At 47.0% G+C, this 23,420-nt stretch overlaps 1 protein-coding gene across 2 annotated transcripts in view; it reads right to left on the minus strand.

Moving 5' to 3' along the window:
* Positions 1 to 23,420, minus strand: part of SNX8 (sorting nexin 8) — a 59,868-nt gene that overhangs the window by 30,460 nt on the left and 5,988 nt on the right. The window contains exon 2 of one of the 2 annotated variants that reach the window (XM_017894500.1): positions 18,193 to 18,334. The exons of the other annotated variant lie outside the window; for it this stretch is intronic. The gene's annotated coding sequence lies outside the window, so the exon portion shown is untranslated. The remainder of the gene's footprint in view (positions 1 to 18,192; positions 18,335 to 23,420) is intronic. 2 annotated transcript variants of the gene reach the window in all.

A 23,420-nucleotide genomic window follows, 5' to 3' on the forward strand; every position in this document is an offset into this window, starting at 1 on the left:
AAAAAAAAAACAAAAAAAAAATTAATTTTTTGGTCAGGTGAGGTGGCTCATGCCTGTGATCCCAGCACTTGAGAGGCCGACGTGGGTGGATCACGAGGTCAGGAGTTCAAGACCAGCCTGGCCAAGATGGTGAAACCCCATCTCTACTAAACATACAAAAATTAGCCAGGAGTGGTGGTGGATGCTTGTAAACCCAGCTCCTCGGGAGGCTGAGGCAGAGAATTGCTTGAACTTAGGAGGCGGAGGTTGCAATGAGCTGAAATTGTGCCACTGTACTCCAGCCTGGGCAACAGAGTGAGACTCTGTCTCACAAAAAAAAAAAAAAAAAAAAAAAAAAAAATTAATTTTTCATAGAGATAGGGTCTTGCTATGTTGCCCAGGCTAGTCTCAAACTCCTGAGCTCAAGCAATCCAGCCTGGGCAACAGAGCAAGACTCTGTTTCAAAAAAAAAATAAGATTGATGAAAAGAATATTAAACGTGATTATTGTCCAGATGGGGTGTCTCATACCTGTAATTCCAGTACTTTGGGAGGCTGAAGTGGGTAGATCCATTGAGTCAGGAGTTCGAGACCAGCCTGGCCAACATAGAGAAAACCCATCTCTACTAAAAACACAAAAATTAGCCAAGTGTGGTGATACATGCCTGTAATCCCAGCTACTAGGGAGGCTGAGGCAGGAGAATCACTTGAACCTGGGAGGTGGAGGTTGCAGTGAGCGGCAATCACGCCATTGCACTCCAGCCTGGGCAACAAGAGTGAAACTCAGTCTCAAAAATAATAATAATAATAATAGAAAAATTAGCTACACATGGTGGCGGGAGCCTGTAGTCCCAGCTACTCAGGAGACTGAGGCAGGAGAATTGCTTGAACCTGGAAGGTGGAGGTTGCAGTGAGGTGAGACCACACCACTGCACTCCAGCCTGGGCGACAGAGTGAGATTCCATCTCAAAAAAAATAAATAAATAAAAGGCCAGGCATGGTGGCTCATGCCTGTAATCCCAACACTTTGAGAGGTCGAGGCGGGCAGATCATGAGGTCAGAAGATCAAGACCATCCTGGCTAACACAGTGAAAACCTGTCTCTAGTAAAAATACCAAAAAAATTAGCCAGGCATGGTGGCGGGCGCCTGTAGTCCCAGCTACACGGGAGGCTGAGGCAGGAGAATGGCATGAACCTGGGAGGCAGAGCTTGCAGTGAGCCGAGATTGCACTGCACTCCAGCCTGGGCGACAGCGAGACTCCATCTCAAAAAATAAATAAATAAATAAAATAAAATAAAATAAAATAAAAAACAACGACAACAAAAAAAAAAACCCTATATAAAGGCTGGGTGCAGTGGCTCATGCCTATAATCCCAACACTTCGGGATTGCAGTGAGCCAGGATAGCACTATTGCACTCCTGCCTGGGCGAGCAGGGGAAAAAAAAAAAACAAACAACAAAACTATGCTTTGTGGTGTTCTGGGAAAAACCCTTCGACTTGGCTACACTCTTCAGTGTGGCTGTGTGGTTCACTGTGCTTTTGAACACACTGGTAGTGTTGTCATGTGTTCTGGACCATCCATGGAGCCGACAATTCAAAATTCAGTTACTGGCGGGGCAGAGTGGCTCATGCCTGTAAACCCAGCACTGTGAGAGACCGAGGCGGGCAGATTATCTGAGGTCAGGAATTCGAAACCAGCCTGGCCACCATGATGAAACCGCAACTCTACCAAAAATACAAAAATTAGCCAGGTATGGTGGTGTGTGCCTGTAATCCCAGCTACTCGGGAGGCTGAGGAAGGAGAATCACTTGAACCTGAGAGGCGGAGGTTGAGGTTGCTGTGAGCCGAGATCGCACCACTGCACTCCAGCCTAGGTGACAGAGAGAGACTGTTAAAAAAAAAAAAGAAAAAAGGGCCGGGCGCGGTGGCTCAAGCCTGTAATCCTAGCACTTTGGGAGGCCGAGACGGGTGGATCACGAGGTCAGGAGATCAAGACCATCCTGGCTAACACGGTGAAACCTCGTCTCTACTAAAAAATACAAAAAGCTAGCCGGGCGAAGTGGCGGGCGCCTGTAGTACCAGCTACTCAGGAGGCTGAGGCAGGAGAATGGCGTGAATCCGGGAGGCGGAGCTTGCAGTGAGCTGAGATCCGGCCACTGCACTCCAGCCCAGGCCACAGAGCGAGACTCCGTCTCAAAAAAAAAAAAAAAGAAAGAAAGAAATTCAGATACTATCTTTGCAGAAAATCTTAGTGAACATTTTTATGGTATCCAGAGATATATTTCTGTCATGGAGATATTAAATTTGCAGTGAAAACACACACACACACAATGTTACAGACACACATCATTCCCCTCCTCTCCCTTTCCCCACTCAAAGTGAGTGCTGTTCTAGAGCTGATGGGTGCTGTTTCCAGGCAGGTCTTTGTCGACTGCTCAGCTCAGTGAGTTTGCTACATGAGCACACCAGTGCCACACCACCCAGATAGCAACAGCAGAATGAGCGTGGATGCCCGCTCAGGCCCTGTCAGCCACCACCCCAAGAGTAACCACTGACTTCTCAAACTCAGGGGTTTTCTGGGCGTTTGCCTATTTTGGGGTTTTTGTTTTTGAGACAGGGTCTTACTCTTGTCACCCAGGCTGGAGTGCAGTGGTGCAATCACAGCTCACTGTAGCCTTGACCTCCCAGGCTCAAGCAGTCCTCCCACCTCAGCCTCCCGAGCGTGGCTGGGACCACAGGCGCATGCCACCACGCCCAGCTAATTTTTGTATTTTTTGTAGAGATGAGGTTTCCCCATGTTGCCCAGGCTGGTCTCCAACTCCCAAACTAAAGCAATCCTCCTTCCTCAGCCTCCAAAAGTGCTGGGATGACAGGTGGAAGCCCCTGCGCCTGGCCTGTTTTTATATTATGTAACTGTGCATAATTATATTATGTCATAATATAATTATGTATTATGTCATAATAATTATAATTATTAATTATAAATATTATAAATATAATTACTCATATAATTATAATATAAATATAATTATTTATACATTACATATATATTACGTAATATACATATATTATGTAATTTATATATACATTACATATATATTACATAATATACATATATTATGTAATATATATATACATTACATATATATTATGTAATATACATATATATTATGTAACTGACTTCCTTTGTTCCTGACGTCTTTCCCTCGGCATCAGGCTGCGGGACCTGGGACCTGTCGTGCACGTGGCTATAGGGCTCTGGCTGCCCCTGCGGTGGGCGCCGCTGCGTGACTGTGTCCTCCTCACCTCCTCCTCCCTCTGCTGCAGGGCATCTGGGAGGGTTCCAGCGCCTCCCTGTTCCACACAGCGCTGTTATGAACATTCCAGCACGTGTCTCTTGGTGGACATATGTGCGCCTTTCTGTTGGCTCCATAACATATCTAAAAGTGAAGTTGCTGGATCACGGGATCTGCATATGTTCAGCTTGGNATAATTACTCATATAATTATAATATAAATATAATGATGAATACATTACATATATATTACGTAATATACATATATTATGTAATTTATATATACATTACATATATATTACATAATATACATATATTATGTAATATATATATACATTACATATATATTATGTAATATACATATATATTATGTAACTGACTTCCTTTGTTCCTGACGTCTTTCCCTCGGCATCAGGCTGCGGGACCTGGGACCTGTCGTGCACGTGGCTATAGGGCTCTGGCTGCCCCTGCGGTGGGCGCCGCTGCGTGACTGTGTCCTCCTCACCTCCTCCTCCCTCTGCTGCAGGGCATCTGGGAGGGTTCCAGCGCCTCCCTGTTCCACACAGCGCTGTTATGAACATTCCAGCACGTGTCTCTTGGTGGACATATGTGCGCCTTTCTGTTGGCTCCATAACATATCTAAAAGTGAAGTTGCTGGATCACGGGATCTGCATATGTTCAGCTTGGTAAATATTTCAGTTTTCCAAAGTGACTGAGCCAATTCACACTCCCACCAGCAAGAGCTCCAGCTGCCTCGCAGGCGGGCCAACATTCAGCATTTTCCGTCCGTGTTCCCTCATTCCGGGAGGCCTGTGCCTCTTTTAACATAGTTGCAATCCATTAATTCACTGTTCCATCTAGATGCTTTTCCCTTTACGTTATAACCACCGTTCCGTATTCCCAATCCTCAGGGAGGAAGCAAAAATTCTGCTTTTTTCTTTTTTTTTTTGATGCTGTGAGGATACATTCCCTAGATTGCCAAGGCAGTACCGCAGCCACTCTCCGAACATAGTTTCGGAAGAAAAGTCTTACTGGATGCATTTCTGTTAGTAACGTAGTAGTGTTCATGTGGGTATAAAAAAGCCATTCAGGCCAGGCACTGTGGCACGCACCTATAGTCTCAGCTATTCAGGAGGCTGAGGCGGAGGCTGTGGTGAGCCATGATCGAGCCACTCCACTCCAGCCTGGGCAACAGAGCGAGACTCTATCTCAAAAAATAAAAATAAAGCCAGCGTGATGGCACATACCTGTAATCCCAGCACTTTGGGAGGCTAAGCTGGGTGGATAACCTGAGGTCTGGAATTCGAGACCAGCCTGGCCAACATGGTGATACCCCATCTCTACTAAAAATACAAAAATTAGGCCGGGCGCGGTGGCTCAAGCCTGTAATCCCAGCACTTTGGGACGCCGAGACGGGTGGATCATGAGGTCAGGAGATTGAGACCATCCTGGCTAACACGGTGAAACCCCGTCTCTACTAAAAAAATACAAAAAACTAGCCGGGTGAGGTGGCGGGCGCCTGTAGTCCCAGCTACTCCGGAGGCTGAGGCAGGAGAATGGCGTAAACCCGGGAGGCGGAGCTTGCATTGATCTGAGATCCGGCCACTGCACTCCAGCCTGGGCGACACAGCGAGACTCCGTCTCAGAAAAAAAAAAAAATACAAAAATTAACCGAGCATGGCAGTGCACACCTGTAATCCCAGCTACTGGGGAGGCTGAGGAAGGAAAATCACTTGAACCCAGGAGGTGGAGGTTGCAGTGAGCCAAGATTGCACCACGGCACTCCAACCTGGGCAACAGTTAGAGCAAAACTCTGCCTCTAAATAAATGAATAAATAAATAAATAAAGCCAGTACGATGGCTCACACCTGTAACCCTAGCACTTTAGGAGGCCAAGATGGGCGGATCACTGGAGGCCAGGAGTTCGAGACCAACCTGGGCAACACAGCGAGACTCAGTCTCTACCAAAAATACAAAAAAAACTTAGCCAGGCATGGTGGTGCATGCCTGCAATCCCAGCTACTCCAGAGGCTGAGGCACGAGAATCTCTTGAATCCATGAGGTAGAAGTTGCAGTGAGCCGAGATCACACCACTGCCCTCCAGCCTCAGTGACAGAGACTCAGTCTCAAACAATTAAAAAAAAAAAAGAAAAGAAAAATAACAGTACCCAGCACATAACAGATGCTAAATAAACACCTGCTGAATGAATGAAAAGAATCTAACTCACGTGAGCAAGAAAGTCACATAACTTCACTGGGGGCCAGGAGGGTGGCCGAGGCAGGGCGACAGCCACATGCCCTCCCAGTGCTTGTGAGGTCTCGTGGTGAGGGGACCGCACCTCACTCAGCCGCAGTGCCAAGCAAAAGCTGCTGACACAAAGAGAACATAGTCAACAGGCCCTGCCACACTGAGTCCCGAGAGTGACCTCCGTACGAGGCAGAGAATCTTCCTTCCTCCACCACGGCCTCTCTGCCAATTCTCAGCTATATCCATTTCCCCTAGAAGAACAGGAGGAGGAACCCTGGTGAGGAAATACTGGCGCATCATCCAGACAACCATCCTACGGTCAGAAAACAAGGCTGCTGTCTTCCTGCAATGGCCTCAGTGTTTCCACCTTGAAGCAAAGTATAAACAGTCTGGTAGCTGGGCACTGGCTCACGTGTGTAATCCCAACACTTTGGGAGGCTGAGGCTGGAGAGGATCACTTGAGCCCAGGAGTTTGAGACCAACCTGGACAACACAGCAAGACCCTATCTCTACCAAAACAAAACAAAACAAAAAAAAAACCAGTCAGGCATGGTGGTGTGAACCTGTAGTCCAAGCTACTTCCAAAGCAGGAGGTGGTTTGAGCCCAGGAGTTCAAGGCTACAATAAGCTATGACTGTGCTACTGCAGTCCAGCCTGGGGAGCAGAAGAGACCCTGCTTAAAAAAAAAAAAAAAAAGAAAGAAAGAAACTAGGCCGGATGTGGTGGCCTACACCTGTAATCCCAGCACTTTGGGAGGCCAAAGTGGGCGGATCACCTGAGCTTAGGAGTTCGAGACCAGCATGGCCAACATGGCGAAACCTTGTCTCTACTAAAAGTACAAAAATTAGCTGGGCATGGTGGCACATGACTGTAATCCCAGGTACTCAGAAGGCTGAGGCATGAGAATGACTTGAACCCAGGAGGCAGAGGCTGCAGGAAGCCAAGATCGTGGCACTGTACTCTAGCCTGCGTGATAGAGCGAGACTCCATCTCAAAAGAAAAAAAAAAAAAGGAAACCAGTCTTGTAAGAGCCAACCCCCTGGTCCTGATTACTGAGAATTTCTGAAATGAGTTCTCTCCAGGCTCCAAGCTCAATTCAAACCCCACTTCCACACTGAAGTGCTTCCCAGCCCAGTTTAGGGTCTATCAGTCCTTCCTTCACACTCCCACAACTGGCTTGACTCTCCTTTTTGAGCCTTCCTCAACTTGTCTCATTCACAGGCTTCTCCCAAACTAAAGCAAACACTCCTTTAGAGATCTGTGGCTTCCCACTGCTCCCTGTCATGGGAGGAGCACACCACAAGTGCACCCAGAACACATCTAATGATGGACAACTGGGTACCCACCTTCAAAAGCATGAAGCCCGGCCTGGCATGCTGGCTCACGCCTGTAATCCCAACACTCTGGGAGGCCGAGATAGGTGGATCACCTGAGGTCAGGAGTTTGACAGCGGCCTGACCAACATGATGAAACCCTGTCTCTACTAAAAGTACAAAATTAGCCAGGCGTGGTGGTGCGTGCCTGTAATCCCAGCTACTTGGGAGGCTGAGGCAGGAGAATGACTTGAACCTAGGAGACAGAGGTTGCAGTGAGCCAAGATCCCACCATTGTACTCCAGCCTGGGCAACACAGTGAGACTCCGTCTCAAAAAAAAAAAAAAAAAAAAAAAAAAAAAAATGAAGCCAGACCCCTCCCTCACACCATATATGATAACAAACTCAAAATGGATCACAGACCCAAATGTAAGAGCTACCACTACAAAACTCTTAGCAGAAAATATAGGCATAAATCTTCAGGACCTTGGGTCAGGCAAAGACTTCTTAGGCAACAAAAGAATAAAATACCCAGCAACTTGGGATGTTGAGGTGGGAGGATTTCCTTCAGGTTAGAGTTGGACACCAGCATGGGCAACACAGGATTTTGTAGATCCCACCTCTACAAAATAAAAATAAAAAATCAGCCAGGCATGGTGGCTCATGCTCATAGTCCCAGCTACCCAAGAGGCCGAGCTACCCAAGAATCACTTGAGCCCAGGTTGAGGCTGCAGTGAGCTATGATCTCGCCACTGCACTCCAGTCTGGGTGACAGAACAAGACCTTATATCGAAAACAAAAAAAAGTAAATAAATAACAATACAGCTAAACTGAACTTCATCAAAATTTAAAACTGTTGTGCTGCAAAAGACACCACCAAGAAAGTGAGACCAGGCTGGGCACGGTGGCTCACGCCTGTAAATCATAGCACTTTTGGGAGGCTGAGGTGGGAGGATCACTTACCCCAGGAGTTCAAGACCAGCCTGGGCAACACTGTGAGACCCCATCTCTACAAAAAAAAAAATAGCCAGGTATGGTGATGCCCACCTGTAATCCCAGCTACTTGGGAGGCAGAGGCCAGAGGATCACTTGGGCCCAGGAGGTCAAGGCTGCAGTGAGCCGTGACTGTGCCACTGCATTCCAGCCTGGGTGACAGAGCAAGACCACCTCAAACAAAAACAAAAAAAATTGACCAAGCACAGTGGCTCACACTTGTAATCCTAATATTTTGAGAGGCTGAGGTGGGAGGACTGCTTGATGTCAAAGAGTTCAAGGCTAACCTAGCCAACATGGCAAGACCCTATTGCTAAAAAAATTTATTTCTTTTTTCTTTTCTCTTCTTTGTATTGCTTTTACTTTTGTTTACTTTATTTTCCCCTGAAATGCCAAAAAAAAAAATTTTTTTTTTTTTTTTTTTTTTTTTGAGACGGAGTCTCGCTCTGTCACCCAGGCTGGAGTGCAGTGGCCAGATCTCAGCTCACTGCAAGCTCCGCCTCCTGGGTTCACGCCATTCTCCTGCCTCAGCCTCCCGAGTAGTTGGGACTACAGGCGCCGCCACCTCACCCGGCTAGTTTTTTGTATTTTAGTACAGACGGGGTTTCACCGTGTTAGCCAGGATGGTCTCGATCTCCTGACCTCGTGATCCGCCCGTCTCGGCCTCCCAAAGTGCTGGGATTACAGGCTTGAGCCACCGCGCCCGGCCAAAAAAAAAAATTTTAACACTTTAAAAAAAGAATGAAAGTGAGGCTGGGTCCCATGGCTCATGCCTCCTGAGGCAGGAGGACTCCTTGAGCCCAGAAATTCGAGATCAGCCTGGGTAACAGAGCAAGATCCTACTTCTGAAAAAAGAAAAAAAAAAATAGCCAGTTGTGGTGATGCCTGTAGTAGCAGCTACTTGGGAAGCTGAGGCAGGAGGATCGATTGAGCCCAGGAGGTTGAGGCGGCAGTGAGCTATGATCGTGCCACTACACTCTGGCCTGGGCAACACAGTAAGACCCTGTCTCAAAAAAAAAAAAAGAAAAGAAAAGAAACTGAAAAGACAACCCCCAGAATGAGACAAAATAAAATATTTAAATTATATACTGATAAGGGACTTGTATCTAGCATATAGTAAAGAAATTTCAGCCCAGTGCAGTGGCTCACGCCTGTAATCCAGCACTTTGGGAGGCCGAGACGAGCGGATCATCTGAGGTCAGGAGTTCAAGATCAGCCTGGCTAACATGGCCAAACCCCATTTCTACTAAAAATACAAAAAATTAGTCAGGTGTGATGGCAAATGCCTGTGCTCCCAGCTACTCAGGAGGCTGAGGCATGAGAATCGCTTGAACCCGGGAGGCGGAGGTTGCAGTGAGCAGAGATTGCCCCTCTGCACTTCAGCCTGGGAGACAAGAGCTAAACTCCATCTCCAAAAACAACAAAACAAAATGACAACAACAAAAAGAATTATTACAACTCAATTCTTTTAAAAGTAAAAGAATACAACTCAATTCTTTTAAAATTACAAATTACCTAAATTTTCGGCAAGGGTCGGGGGAACAGGGTCTCACCCTGTCACCTAGGCTGGAATGCAGTGGTGTGATCACAGCTAACTGCAGCCTCAAACTCCTGGGCTCAAGCAATCCTCCAACGTCAGCCTCCCAAGTAGCTAAGAACACAGGTGCCTGCCACTATACCCAGCTAATTGTTTTATTTTGTAGAGATGGAGTCTAACGGTGTTGCCCAGACTGGTCTCCAACTCCTAAGCTTAAGCAATCCACCCACCTCAGCCTCCCAAAGTGCTGGAATTACAGGAGTGAGCCACTGTACCAGACAAAATAGCCTAATTTTAAAGACGTACAAAAAAACTGAATAGTCATTTACCTAAAGAAGATGCGGAAATGGCCAATAGGCACATGAAAAGATGCTTGGCCAGGCGTGGTGGCTCATGCCTGTAATCCCAGCACTTTGGGAGGCTGAGGCGAGTGAATCACCTGAGGTCAGGAGTTCGAGACCAGCCTGACCAACATGGTGAAACCCCGTATCTACTAAAAATACAAAAAATAGTTGGACATGGTGATACGTGCCTGTAATCCCAACTGCTCAGGAGGCTGAGGCATGAAAATTGCTTGAACCCGGGAGGTGGAGGCTGCTGTGAGCTGAGATTGTGCCATTGCACTCCACCCTGCGTAATAGAGGAATATTCCTCTCAAAAAAAAAAAAAAAAAACCGGCCGAGCACGGTGGCTCAAGCTTAATCCAGCACCTTCTGGTAGGCCAAGAATGGGTGGATCACGAGGTCAGGAGATCGAGATCGAGACCATCCTGGCCAACACGGTGAAACCCCGTCTCTACTAAAAAATACAAAAAAAAAAAAAAACTAGTCCGGCACCGTGGCAGGCGTCTGTAAGTCCCAGCTACTCGGGAGCTGAGGCAGGAGAATGCGTGACCCGGGAGGCGGAGCTTGCAGTGAAGTTGAGATCCCGCCACGTGCACTCCAGGCCCTGGCGACAGAGCGAGACTCCGTCCAAAAAAAAAAAAAAAAAACAGGACCGGGCACGGTGGTCTTACACCTGTAATCTCAGCACTCGGAGGCCAAGGCCGGTGGATCACCTGAGGACAGGAGTTTTAAGACTAGCCTGACCAACATGGCGAAACCCCGTTCTACTAAAAATACAAAATTTGCCAGGCGGGGGGGGGGGCGCCTGTAATTCCAGCAAAAAAAAAAAAAAGGAAATCTGTTTCTGTTGCTTTTGGGGTCTTGGGCATAAATTCTTTGCCTTGGCCTATGTCCAGAAGAGTTCTCCCAATGTTACCTTCTAGAGTTGTTATAGTTTCAGGTCTTAGATTTAAGTCTTTGATCCATCTTGAGTTGATTTTTGCATGTGGTGAGAGACAGCGACCCAGTTTCATTCTTTTGCATGTGGCTATCCAATTTTCCCAGCACCACCGACTAACCAGGGAGTCCTCTCGCCAGTGTTATATTTTTGGATGTTTTGTCAAAGATCAGTCGGTTGTAAAAATGTAGCTTTATTTCTGGGTTCTCTATTCTGTTCCATGGGTCTGTGTGTACTTTTATAGCAATACCATGCTATTTTGGTTACTACAGCCTTAGAGATTAATTTGAAGTCAGGCAATGCGATCCCTCCAAATTCATTCTTTTCGCTTAGGATTGCTTTGGCTTTTCAGGCTCATTGTTTCCATGTGAACTTTTGGATTTTTTTCTAATTCTGTAAAAATGATGTTGGTATTTTGACAGGAATTGCACTGACTCTGTAGATTGCTTTGGGCAGTACGGTCATTTTCACAATATTGATTCTCCCAATCCCTGAGCATGAGATGTTTTTCCATTTGTTTGTGTCATCTATGATTTATTTCATCAGTGTTTCGTCGTTCTCCTTGTAGAGATCTTTCACATCCTTGGTTAACTGTATTCCTAGGGTGTCTGGCTGTTGTTATTGTAGCTATTGTAAATGGGAATGAGTTCTTGATTTGATTCTCAGCTTGGTCGCTGCTGGCAGATAGCAGCGCTACTGATTTGTGTACATTGATTTTGTAACCTGACACTTCACTGAATTCTTCTCTCAAATCTAGGAGTCTTCTGGAGGAGTCTTGAGGGTGTTCTAGGTATATCACATTGTCAGCAGAGATAGTTTCACTTCGTCTCTTCCAATCCAGACGTACTTTATTTCGCTTGCCTGATTGCTATATAAATGGGGCCTATTTAATACCTTATTTAATGTGATGTAACATTAAGACATTTTGAAATAAAGTCACTCCATCCCTACAACCTGTATACATCTATATTCATTTTTACATATTACTTTCCATGTGCATAAAGCTGTAATGTGCCATATAGACTATCTTATTATTTAAATTTTTTATAGATTTTATATTTTTAAAAAATTAATTTTCCGGCCGGGCGAAGTGGCTCACGCAAACCTACAGAATGGGAGGAAATATTTGCAAACTATACCTCCTGTAAAGGACTAATATCAAGAACCTACAAGGGGCCGGGCGCGGTGGCTCAAGCCTGTAATCCTAGCACTTTGGGAGGCCAAGACGGGCGGATCACGAGGTCAGGAGATCGAGACCATCCTGGTTAACATGGTGAAACCCCGTCTCTACTAAAATACAAAACTAGCCGGGCGAGGTGGGGGGCGCCTGTAGTCCCAGCTACTCAGGAGGCTGAGGCAGGAGAATGGCGTAAACCCGGGAGGCGGAGCTTGCAGTGAGCTGAGATCCGGCCACTGCACTCCAGTCCGGGCGACAGAGCGAGACTCCGCCTCAAAAAAAAAAAAAAAAAAAAAAAAAAAAAAGAACCTACAAGGAACTCAAACAAATCAGCAGGAAAAAAAACAAGTAACCCCAATAAAAAGTGGGCAAATGACATAAACAGATATTTCTCAAAAAAAGATACACAAATGGCCAGCCGGGCACGGTGGCTCACGCCTGTAATCCCAGCACTGTGGGAGGCTGAGGCGGGTGGATCACCTGAGGTCAGGAGTTCAAGACCAGCCTGGCCAACATGGTGGAAACCCCGTCTCTGCAAAAATACAAAAATTAGCTGGGCGTGGTGGCAGACGCCTGTAATCCCAGCTACTTGGGAGGCTGGGGCAGGAGAATCGCTTGAACCGGGGAGGCGGAGGTTGCAGTGAGCCGAGATCACACCACTGCACTCCAGCCTGGGCGACAAGAGTGAGACTGTCTCAAAAAAAAAAAAAAAAGCTACACAAATGGCCAACAAATATATACAAAAAATCCTCAAAATCACTAATCCATCAGAGGGACATGCAAATGAAAACCACAATGAGATAGTATCTTATCCCAGCCAGAATGGCTATTATTAAAAAGTTGAACAACAGATGTTGGCGTAGATGTGGTACAAAGGGAATGTTTATACGCCACCGATGGGAATAAAATTAGTACGACATCTGTGGAAAACAGTATGGAGCTTTCCCAGAGAACTAAAGGCAGACCTATCATTCGATCCAGCAGTCCTACTACTGAGTAATCACCCAAAAGAAAAGAAAAAATTACATAAAAAAGGGGCCGGGCATGGTGGCACACACCTGTAATCCCAGCACTTTGGGAGGCCGAGACGGGCAGATCACTTGAGGTCAGGAGTTTGAGACCAGCCTGGCCAACATGGTGAAACCCCATCTCTACCAAAAATACAAAATTAGCTGGGCGTGGTGGCACATGCCTATAATACCAGCTATTTGGGAGGCTGAGGCAGGAGAATCGCTTGAACCCAGGAGGCACAGGTTGCAGTGAGCTGAGATTGTGCCACTGCACTGCAGCCTGGACAATAAGAGCAAAACTCCAACTCAAAAAAAAAAAAAAGAAAATACCTGCACATGCACATTTATCGCAGCACAATTCACAATTACAAAGAAAAGGAATCAAGCTAAGTGCCAGTCAACCGATAAGTAGATAGAGAAAATGTGGTCCATATACACCATGGGATTCTTTCCTTCTTTCTTTTTTGAGATGGAGTCTCGCTCCGTCGCCCAGGCTGGAGGGCAGTGGCGCGATCTCGGCTTGCTGCAAGCTCCACCTCCCGGGTTCACGCCATTCTCCTGCCTCAGCCTCCCGAGGAGCTGGGACTACAGGCACCCGCCACCACGCCTGGCTAATTTTTTGTATTTTAGTAGAGACGGGGTTTCACCGTGTTAGCCAGGATGGTCTCGATCTCCTGACCTCGTGATCCGCCTGCCTCGGCCTCCCAAAGTGCTGGGATTACAGGCATGAGCCATCGCACCTGGCCTTACACCTTGGAATTCTACTCAGTCATAGAAAAGAATGAAATAATGTCTTTTGCAGCAACTTGGATGGAAGTGGAGGCCATTATCCTAAGTGAAGTAGAGGCCATTATCCTAAGTGAAGTAACTCCAGATTAGAAACCCAAATACCACATGTTCTCGCTTCTAAGTGAGAGCTGAACTACAGGTACACAAAAGCAGGCAGGGTGGGATAGCAGACACTGGACTCTCAGAGGGCGGGAGGCGGTGAAGAATGAAAAATTACCTACTAGGCACAATGGACATTATGTGGGTGACAGGACAATAAAAACCCAGACTTCACCAGCCAACAATTCATCCACATAACCAAAACCAACCCTGAAGCTATTGAAATGAATTTTTTTTTTTAAAGAAATATTTAAAAAAAAAAAAAAAAAAACGTGAAAGCACCTAGCATGGTGCCCAGGGCCCAAGCTTTTCTTTATTCTTATTTTTAGAGAGGATCTCGCTCTGTCATGCAGGCTGGAGTACAGTAGTGCGATCACAGCTCACTGTAACCTCGAACTCCCAGGCTCCAGTGATCTTCCTGCCTCAGCCTCCCAAGTAGCTGGGGCTACAGGCATGCGCCATCATGAGCAGCTACGTTTTTTATTTTTTTGTAGAGGCAGAGTCTCACTATGACGCCCAGGCTCTGAGCTTTTCCTTTTTGTTTTGTTTTTGGTTTGGGTTATTTTGTTTTGGTTTGTTTTGTTTTTTGAGATGGAGCCTCATTCTGTCCTTCAGACTGGAGTGCAGTGGTTTGGTTTGGTTTGGTTTGGTTTTTTGAGACGGAGTCTCATTCTGTCCCCCAGGCTGGAGTGCAGTGGTTTGGTTTGGTTTGCTTTGCTTTGGTTTGGTTTGGTTTTTTGAGATGGAGTCTCATTCTACCTTCAGACTGGAGTGCAGTGGTGGTTTGGTTTGGTTTGGTTTTTTGAGACGGAGTCTCATTCTGTCCTCCATGCTGGAGTGCAGTGGTGCGATCTCGGCTCACTGCAACGGCAGCCTCCCAGGTTCCAGAGATTCTCCTACCTCAGCCTCCTGGGTAGCTGGGATTACAGGCACGCATCACCACGCCGAGATAATTTTCGTATTTTTAGTAGAGACAGGGTTTCACCATGTTGGCCAGTCTGGTCTTGAACTCCTAACCTCGGGTGATCCACCCGCCTCAGCCTCCCAAAGTGCTGGGATTAGCGGCATGAGCCACGACACCCAGTCTGGGTCTTTTTTTGTTTGTTTGTTTTGAGATGGAGTCTTGCTCTGTCCCCCAGGCTGGAGTCCTGTGGCGCGATCCCAGCTCATTGCAACCTCCACCTCCCAGGTTCAAGAGATTCTCGTACCTCAGACTCCTGAGCAGCTGGGACTACAGGCGCAAGCTACCACAGCTGGCTAATTTTTTGTATTTTTGGTAGAGATTGGGTTTTGCCACGATGGCCAGACTGGCCTCGAACTCCTGACCTCAAGTGATCCTCCCATCTCGGCCTCCCAAAGGGCTGGGATTACACACATGATCCACCGTGCCCAGCCTGAGCTTTTCTTTTTTAATGGGCCTGTACTCCTGATACCAAATTCCCAGAGCAAACCATAGATGGAGCAAGCTACTGACCAGGGTCAGGGCTCCCCAGAGAGCTGGGTTGCTCGACAGGACAACGGCATCTTGTTCTCATCAGGAACCAGACCACGCCCAAGGTTCCATGGATAATCACAAACAGACCACGGGCCATCCATCGCTGAGACCCAGGGAACTGCATATGAACCCCACACACACACGCACACACACCCACACACACCCACATACACACACACCCACATACCCACACACATCCACACACACCCACACACCCACACACATCCACACACACCCACACACACACAAGCAGGACACGGGAGATGAAAGAGACCAGACCACAAAGGGGGAAAAAAAATCACTGGTTCCACGTCACAAAACTGAAGTGCAGTGCTGGAAATAGTCACCACCCAGATGATTTCCTCTGACTCAAATCAGAGTCAAGGGGCAAGCGGAACCAGCCAAGGACATCAGAACCATCCGTCCCACCAATCCCCCGGAACCCCCTTCTGAAAGGGTCCATTCGACTTCAGCTCCTTCCTCAAAACACCTCTCAGGTCTCTCATTTCAGGAACGTTTATCCGAGGGCAGGCCCGGCAATTTGTTCCGGAGTTAAAAAGGAATACTATTTTAGCCAATTGGGGGCATCTTGGAATAACTTGCCAAGTAGGAGTTTGGAGTTCCATAAGAGTCGTCGTCTCTGTTTAACTAAACGCCACCCACTCCTGGCTTGCTGCTTTTTCTTTTTTAACCCTCCTCCTGGCTGTGGTTGCTTCAGTCTGAAAATGACTCTGGTTTTTTCTAGGGTCTCCTGATATGAAAGTGAAAATATTTCAAAATATCCGACGGGGCTAAAAGTCTGTCTTGATCCTCACAGAGGCCAAATGGAGAAGCACCTTCATTGGCCACCAACTTAGGTCCCTCCGAGAACATTCCAAGAAGTTACCCAGCATGATGAGCCGAGTGAGATACAATTAAATCCATGTAAGCAAACCTTTATTGATCTACGGCAAGCATAGCAAGGAAGACGCTGCGCTTCCTTCTCCCGGCTCCCGGCTGCCTCCCGGCTCCTGGTAGACAACCAGGAACGCAATTAATCAACCAGAAAACGTAACACCTCAGAAGTCGGCAAGAACGAATTACGAACCGTGAAAAATGTCACAGGAAGAGAAATATTTAGTCAGTTTTTCCCCCACGGCTAAATTTGCGCTGAACATGAAGACCTAGTTTTCCATGCAAAGAAGGCTGGACTCTCATCTGGTGTCTTACAGACCCCAACACTCCAAGAGCGGTTAACCAGGATGCTCAGATGATCTTAACGTGTTTAAGGGAACTCAGCCTGTGCCTCACAAAATTCAAGAAGTGATTTGGTTTTTCAGAGCTGGCAATCCAAGGAGATTTTATGTTCAACTCCACTGGAAACAAACTGTCTACACCCAGTTGTCCAGAATGAACTAAATATTTTCAGTAGACACGTTGCAAAGCTCTCTTTTTTTTTTTTTTTTGGAGACAGAGCCTTGCTCTGTTGTCACCTAGGCTGGAGTAGTGGCACAATCTTAGCTCACTATAGCCTCAATCTCCTGGGCTCAAGCAATCCTCCTGCCTCAGCCTCCCAAGTAACTGGAACTACAGATGCGTACCACCATGCCTGGCTAATTTTTTCTTTCTTTTTTTTTTTTTTTTTTTGCAGAGAAAAGTCTCGCTATGTTGCCCAGGCTGATCTTTTTTTCTTTTTTTTTTTTTTTTTTGCAGAGAAAAAGTCTCGCTATGTTGCCCAGGCTGATCTTTTTTTCTTTTTTTTTTTTTTTAATTATTGAGACAGAGTTTCATTCTTGTCACCCAGGCTGGAGTGCAGTGGTGCAATCTCGGCTCACTACAACCTCCACCTCCTGGGCTCAAATGATTCTCCTGCCTCAGCCTCCTGAGTAGCTGGGATCACAGGCGCCCGTCACCACGCCCAGCTAATCTTTGTATTTTTGGTTGAGATGGGGTTTCACCATGTTGGCCAGGCTGGTCTTGAACTCCTGACCTCAAGTGATCTGTCTACCTCGGCCTCCCCAAGTGCTGGGATTACAGGCGTGAGCCACTGCGGCCAGCCCCTGTTGCGGAGCTTAAACCCAACCTTGAACGAGACAAGTAACCATTCTCCCACTAAACAACTTCAACACTCACCACAGGCATTCTGAATTTACATGCTCTCTCATTATGCCCTGTTTCATAACTTTAAAGTGCATTCCTCTTCTGAAAAGATAAAAAGGACCTAGCACAATTGTCTAGGGTGTTATTTACCAGAAAGGTCTGCACAACTATCTCCCTCTAACGAAAACCATCTGAAGAGGGAAAGCTCCATGCCTACAAATGGCTGTTCAACGTGGCCAGACACAAATCCCGCAGAGACCCTCACAGGCCGGGTCACAGTGCCCACGACCCAGCTGCGGCCGCAAGCCTGGTGTGAATCCCAGCACCACCCACTATTGGCCGTGTGCTCACGGGCATATGAATACAAGGCAGGCCAGCCCCCAAATTGAGGCTTAGCCCAGAGGCTTCTAGGCTTTGTCTGGAAGGAATTCAAGGCTGAGCCGCTGGTGTTAGCAACTTTCATTGAAGCAGCAGCGCGCACAGCAGCAGCAGAGGGTCCTGCTCCTTGCAGAGCAGAACCACCCCCTTACCAGGGCACCCAGAGCAGCAACTCAGAGGCAGTGTTGCACTCGTATTTATACCTGCTTTTAATTATATGCAAACTAAGGGGTGATTTATGCAGAAATTTCTAGAATGGGGGTAACTTCCGGGCTGTCCAGTCATTGTCATGGAAAAGGGCGTCCATGTGTTGCCATGGTAATGGTAAACTGACATGGCACACTGGCGGGCATGTCTTACGGGAAGGTGCTTCTGCCCTGGACCTATTTCAGCTAGTCCTCAATTTGGTCTGCTATCCAGGCCCCACCTCCAGACTCAAGTTCTCTCTCCTAAGTCATTACCAAACTTCCATGTGCCTCAGTTTCCTCACCTCTAAAGTGAGGCTAGGACTACTTACTTCTCAGCTTGTTAGTTCACACGCAGACCCCAAGGAGAATGCAGAGCACATCGTCCAGGCTCTCAAAGAGTTGGAGATCAGCCGGGCGCGGTGGCTCACGCCGCAAAAGAGTTGGGGATCAGTGGGACTCATTCTCCCACCCCTGCTGTGCAAAAAAGGACCAATTACATATAAATCCATCTCCCCAGCAGGGCGTAGTGGCTCACGCCTGGAATCCCAGCACTCTGTGAGGCCGAAGTGGGCAGATCACGAGGTCAGGAGATCGAGACCATCCTGGCTAACACGGTGAAATCCCGTCTCTACTAAAAATGCAAAAAATTAGCCGGGCGTGGTGGCGGGTGGGCGCCTATAGTCCTAGCTACTCAGGAGGCTGAGGCAGGAAAATGGCATGAACCCGGGAGGTGGAGCTTGCAGTGAGCGGAGATGGCGCCACTGCACTCCAGCCCAGGGCGACAGAGCGAGACTCTGCCTCAAAAAAAAAAAAAAAAAAAATCCATCTCCCCAAGGACAGGGGCAGATGGGAATAGGGTCGCCTCACTGAGTAACCCACCTTGGAGAGAAGCACGCCCATTTGCATATAACACAGCATCACTTTAAACTTCACAGAAGCTTCCAGGAGCTTTCCTCCTTTCCTATCTAGCCAAGGAAGGAAAGTTAACCGCGCACATGCCGTCCTGAGATAAGAAACTGCACACACAGAGATACTCCCCAGACTCTGAAGAGCTGAAAATGCAATTTCAAATCTCCTTTTGGTGCAAAACACCGGCAGTAAGTGGCCGGTTCTTGAAAGACAGGTCCACTTCCAGCCTGGACTGGAATTCCTCAGGAGCTGGGAGGTAAAATTTCGGATCTGAATATAATTAACTGTGCCCAGTCATGAATATCAACTGACTCTCCTTGACAGCCTTGGCCAGAGAGATGCTTTTGGCTGAGAGTAAGGTTCCCAGACAAGCCCTGCTGTTCCTGCAGACGGGGGAGGGTCTGGGTGCTCCATCTTGCTGTGCTGCCAGGGGCCACCGAAACAGCAGGACTTAACAGAGCACCGGGCTGAGCCAGCAGCAGTCAGGCCTCAGAAACGGCTGGAGGCAGGGGAGCTCTTCCACCGAGCGACGGCAGTGCCCTCTGTTAGGAGCAGACCCTGATGCAAGAAAACGGATTTCACCCTAAAGACCCCTCCCTCTGGGTAAATCCAACAGGACTTGGGGCATGAATACTAAGGCAGTCAGTCCAGATACTCCTACAAAACTGTCTTTGGAATCTCAGGTTTCCCCCCAACATTTTGTATTATTTTCTTGGTGGTGGTGTCTTTTTTTTTCTTTTTTTTTTGAGACAGAGTCTTGCTCTGTTGCCTGGGCTTGAGTGCAGTGGTGCGATCTCAGCTCACTGCAACCTCCGCCTCCTGGGTTCACGCCATTCTCCTGTCTCAGCCTCCCGAGTAGCTGGGATGACAGGTGCCCGCCACCACACCTGGCTAATTTTTGTATTTTTAGTAGAGACAGGGTTTCACTATGTTGGCCAGGCTGGTCTCGAACTCCTGACCTCAGGTGATCCGCCCACCTCAGCTTCCCTAAGTGCTGGGATTACAGGCATAAGCCACCATGCCCGGCCTGTATTGTATTTTGTATTATGAAATACTTTACACATGCACAGAAAGGGCTATAAAACTTCTATGAACACTTGAACAAAATTATATATCAAACACGTGTAACCACCATCCAGGCCAACAATTAAAGACAGCCAGACTAGGCGCAGTGGCTCACACCAGTAATCCCAGCACTTTGGGAGGCCGAGGCAGGAGGACTGTTTGAGCCCAGGAGTTCAAGACCAACCTCAGCAACATCATGAGTCCCTGTCTCTATAAAATAAAAAATAAAGACAGCAGCACCCCAGAAACACTCCTTCTACTGCATCCCTGACAGATCTGGGTGCCTTCCTCCCACCAGAGGGAACTACCAGCCTAATTCGTACAGCATCTTCCTCACTTTTCATTCAGTCTTATCCCCCATGTGAGCACCCCACACAACAGAGTCTATTTCTGCGTACTCTTGTGCTTCACCTCAACTGTCACCCAGGCTAGAGTCCGGTGGCGCCATCTCGGCTCACTGCAACCTATGCCTCGTGGGTTTAATGGATCCTCCTGCCTCAGCCTCCTGAGTAGCTGGGATTACAGGCACCTGCCACTTCGCCCAGTTAATGTTTGTAGTTCCTGGTAGAGACGGCATTTCACCATGGTGCCCAGGCTGATCTCAAACTCCTGAGCTCAAGTGATCTGCCTGCCTTAAGCACCCAAAGTGCTGGGATTACAGGCATGAGCCACCATGCCCAACCTGGCAATTTCTTTTATAGTACAATTTTTTATTTTTATTTTTTGACATGGCATCTCACTCTGTCACCCAGGCCGCAGTGCAGTGATGCAATCGTAGCTTACTGCAACCTTGAACTCCTGGGCTCAAGTGGTCCTCCCATGTGAGGTGCCCAACTAGGTGGAAGTAGCAGAACATGCCATCGTACCTAGTTAATTTTGTTTGTTTGTTTGTTTTGTTTTTTTGAGACGGAGTCTCGCTCTGTCGCCCAGGCTGGAGTGCAGTGGCCGGATCTCAGCTCACTGCAAGCTCCGCCTCCCGGGTTTACGCCATTCTCCTGCCTCAGCCTCCCGAGTAGCTGGGACTACCGGTGCCCGCCACCTCGCCCGGCTAGTTTTTTGTATTTTTTAGTAGAGACGGGGTTTCACTGTGTTAGCCAGGATGGTCTCGATCTCCTGACCTCATGATCCGCCCATCTCGGCCTCCCAAAGTGCTGGGATTACAGGCTTGAGCCACCGCGCCCGGTCTATTTTTGTATTTTTTTAGTAGAGATGGGGTTTCACCTTGTTGGCCAGGCTGGTCTCAAACTCTTGACCTTGTGATCCACCTGCCTCAGCCTCCCAAAGTGCTGGGATTACAGGCGTGAGTCACCGCACCCAGCCTCCGGGACAAGTTTTAATATTGATTCCATTTAACGCATCATTTTCTGGAAAACATGAGGCAAGAATATCTTTAACTGCAATTTTTTTTAACTGACATTTTATCATATTAGCACTTTCGAAGCACAAATTTTATATTCCTTAATGCGCTATTATACAGACATTAGGTAGAAAATCATGAAAACTACTCAACAGTGTAGAAAAATGTCAAGTGAAAGTAACTATAAAGACATATTCACTCTGATGATAACTACACAAAAAGCAATGCACAGGAAAAAAGGAAATACACTAAAATGCAACGGCTGTTAAAGGGGTGGAATTACAGGTGATTTGTCTATAAAATTTTTGCACTTGCTGTTACATCACTTTGTATAACAAAATTTTCTGAAAGCGCCAATTCACACAGCAATAGCACGTTACTGGCTCTGATTACAACTCGCTCACCAGGACATCAGCATAAATCACGTTTTGGAAGACTCCTGGAAAATAACGTAATTGGGCTTCTTGAGAGATATTACCTAACCTGACCTTCTCCAGCCCCTACGGCACTTCCTGGGGTGAATCAAACTTCGCATAATTTCACTTTAAATTTCCGTAACACACAAACTTCAAAATGCTTACAGGAAGCTATAAAGACCCCACTGACCCCCTGCTACACACCACAGAAACAGCAAAGCGCCTCCTACAACGCAGTCAACAAAACAGCAGGAAAGGGAGACCAGATTCTCCCAGAGCTGAACACACGCCCCTCCTCAGTCCTCCCAAAATGGATCCTACCCGATATTTTAATGCCAATATTTTCCCAAAAACGCCTCTCACAAAGCACTTCTGCCCCTTAAGTCCGGTTATGTGATTTTTTGGTGATTCTACAGTAAAATACGCAGAGCATGGGGGCACTCCAGTTTCTCAGAGGGTGACAATGGGCCTGGCCTGGCCAACATGGTGAAACCTCATCTCTACTAAAAATACAAAAATTAGCCAGGTGTGGTGGTGGACACGTGTAATCTCAGCTACTCAGGAGGTTGAGGCAGGAGACTCGCTTGAACCCGGGAGGCAGAGGGTACAGTGTGCCAAGATTGCACCATTGCACTCTAGCCTGGGCAACAAGAGCAAAAACTCTGTCTCCAAAAAAAAGGTGACAGTGACAATGCTGGTGACCAACAGCCAGGCTCTCCATGTGCTCTGTGCCTACCTGCAGCCTCGGAGCTTCTAATCACCACATGGCTCCTCTCAGACACAGCAGGTCCTGCGAAGCCACCCACATCCAGCCAGCACCACCATCACCCCGGTCTCTTCCCACCACCCCAGCAAACAGGATGGGCAAACATCTCTTTTGTGAAGCATTTTCTCAGGAAAGACAAAATAATACCAAAACAGAATTCCCCTACCCGGAACACATCACTTTCTTGCTAACCACAAATTCTGGCAAAATCTGTTCTACATAACACTGATTCAGTTAGTTCCTCTTTCTTCAAATTGACACGTTTTACCTTGCAAATTGTGTATGTGAGTGTGTGTGTGTGTGTGTGTGTGTGAGAGTGAGAGGATTAGCAAGTTTAAAGACTGGTAACAAAAGGTAACAAAACATCTTTGCAGTGTTGTCAAGTCTTATGATATAAGAAATGTGGTATCTTATAAAATGTATAAAATGTAATTCTATTCAAATATCTGAGACTCTGCTACACAGCAGATAGTATTGTGGATACTATGGTTAAAGAAAAAAAGGTTTCTGTTTTCTGGAGAAAATCAGAATAAAAAAATAGTAACAAATATATAAATAAAATAAACTTATAAAAAAAAATAAGTTTGCTCATCAGTTTACTACCAAAATGTGTGTCATGGCCAGTCATAGTGGTTCACACTTGTAATCGCAGCACTTTGGGAGGCTGCGGCGGGCAGATCACCTGAGGTCAGCAGTTCAACCAGCCTGGTCAACATAGTAAAACTCAGACTCTGCTAAAATACAAAATTAGCTGGGCATGGTGGCACACACCTGTAATCCCAACTACTGGGGAGGCTGAGCAGAAGTCACCTGAACCCGGGAGACGGAGGTCGCACTAAGGCTAGATGGCACCACTGCACTCCAGCCTGGGCAACAGAGCAAGACTCTGTCTCAAAAAAAAAAAAAAAAAAAAAAAAAAAAAAAAAAATGTGTGTCATGGAAGGGAGCGAAATGAGGCAGAAGGTTTTGTCCCTAATGCAAACAATACTGTGAGGCATAATTTAATCACCATAAAATGCACAAATCTTTTTTTTTTTTTTTTTT

This window comes from Rhinopithecus bieti, unplaced genomic scaffold (genome assembly GCF_001698545.2).
Source record: "Rhinopithecus bieti isolate Rb0 unplaced genomic scaffold, ASM169854v2 scaffold_1017, whole genome shotgun sequence".
NCBI classification, from domain to species: Eukaryota; Metazoa; Chordata; class Mammalia; order Primates; family Cercopithecidae; genus Rhinopithecus; species Rhinopithecus bieti.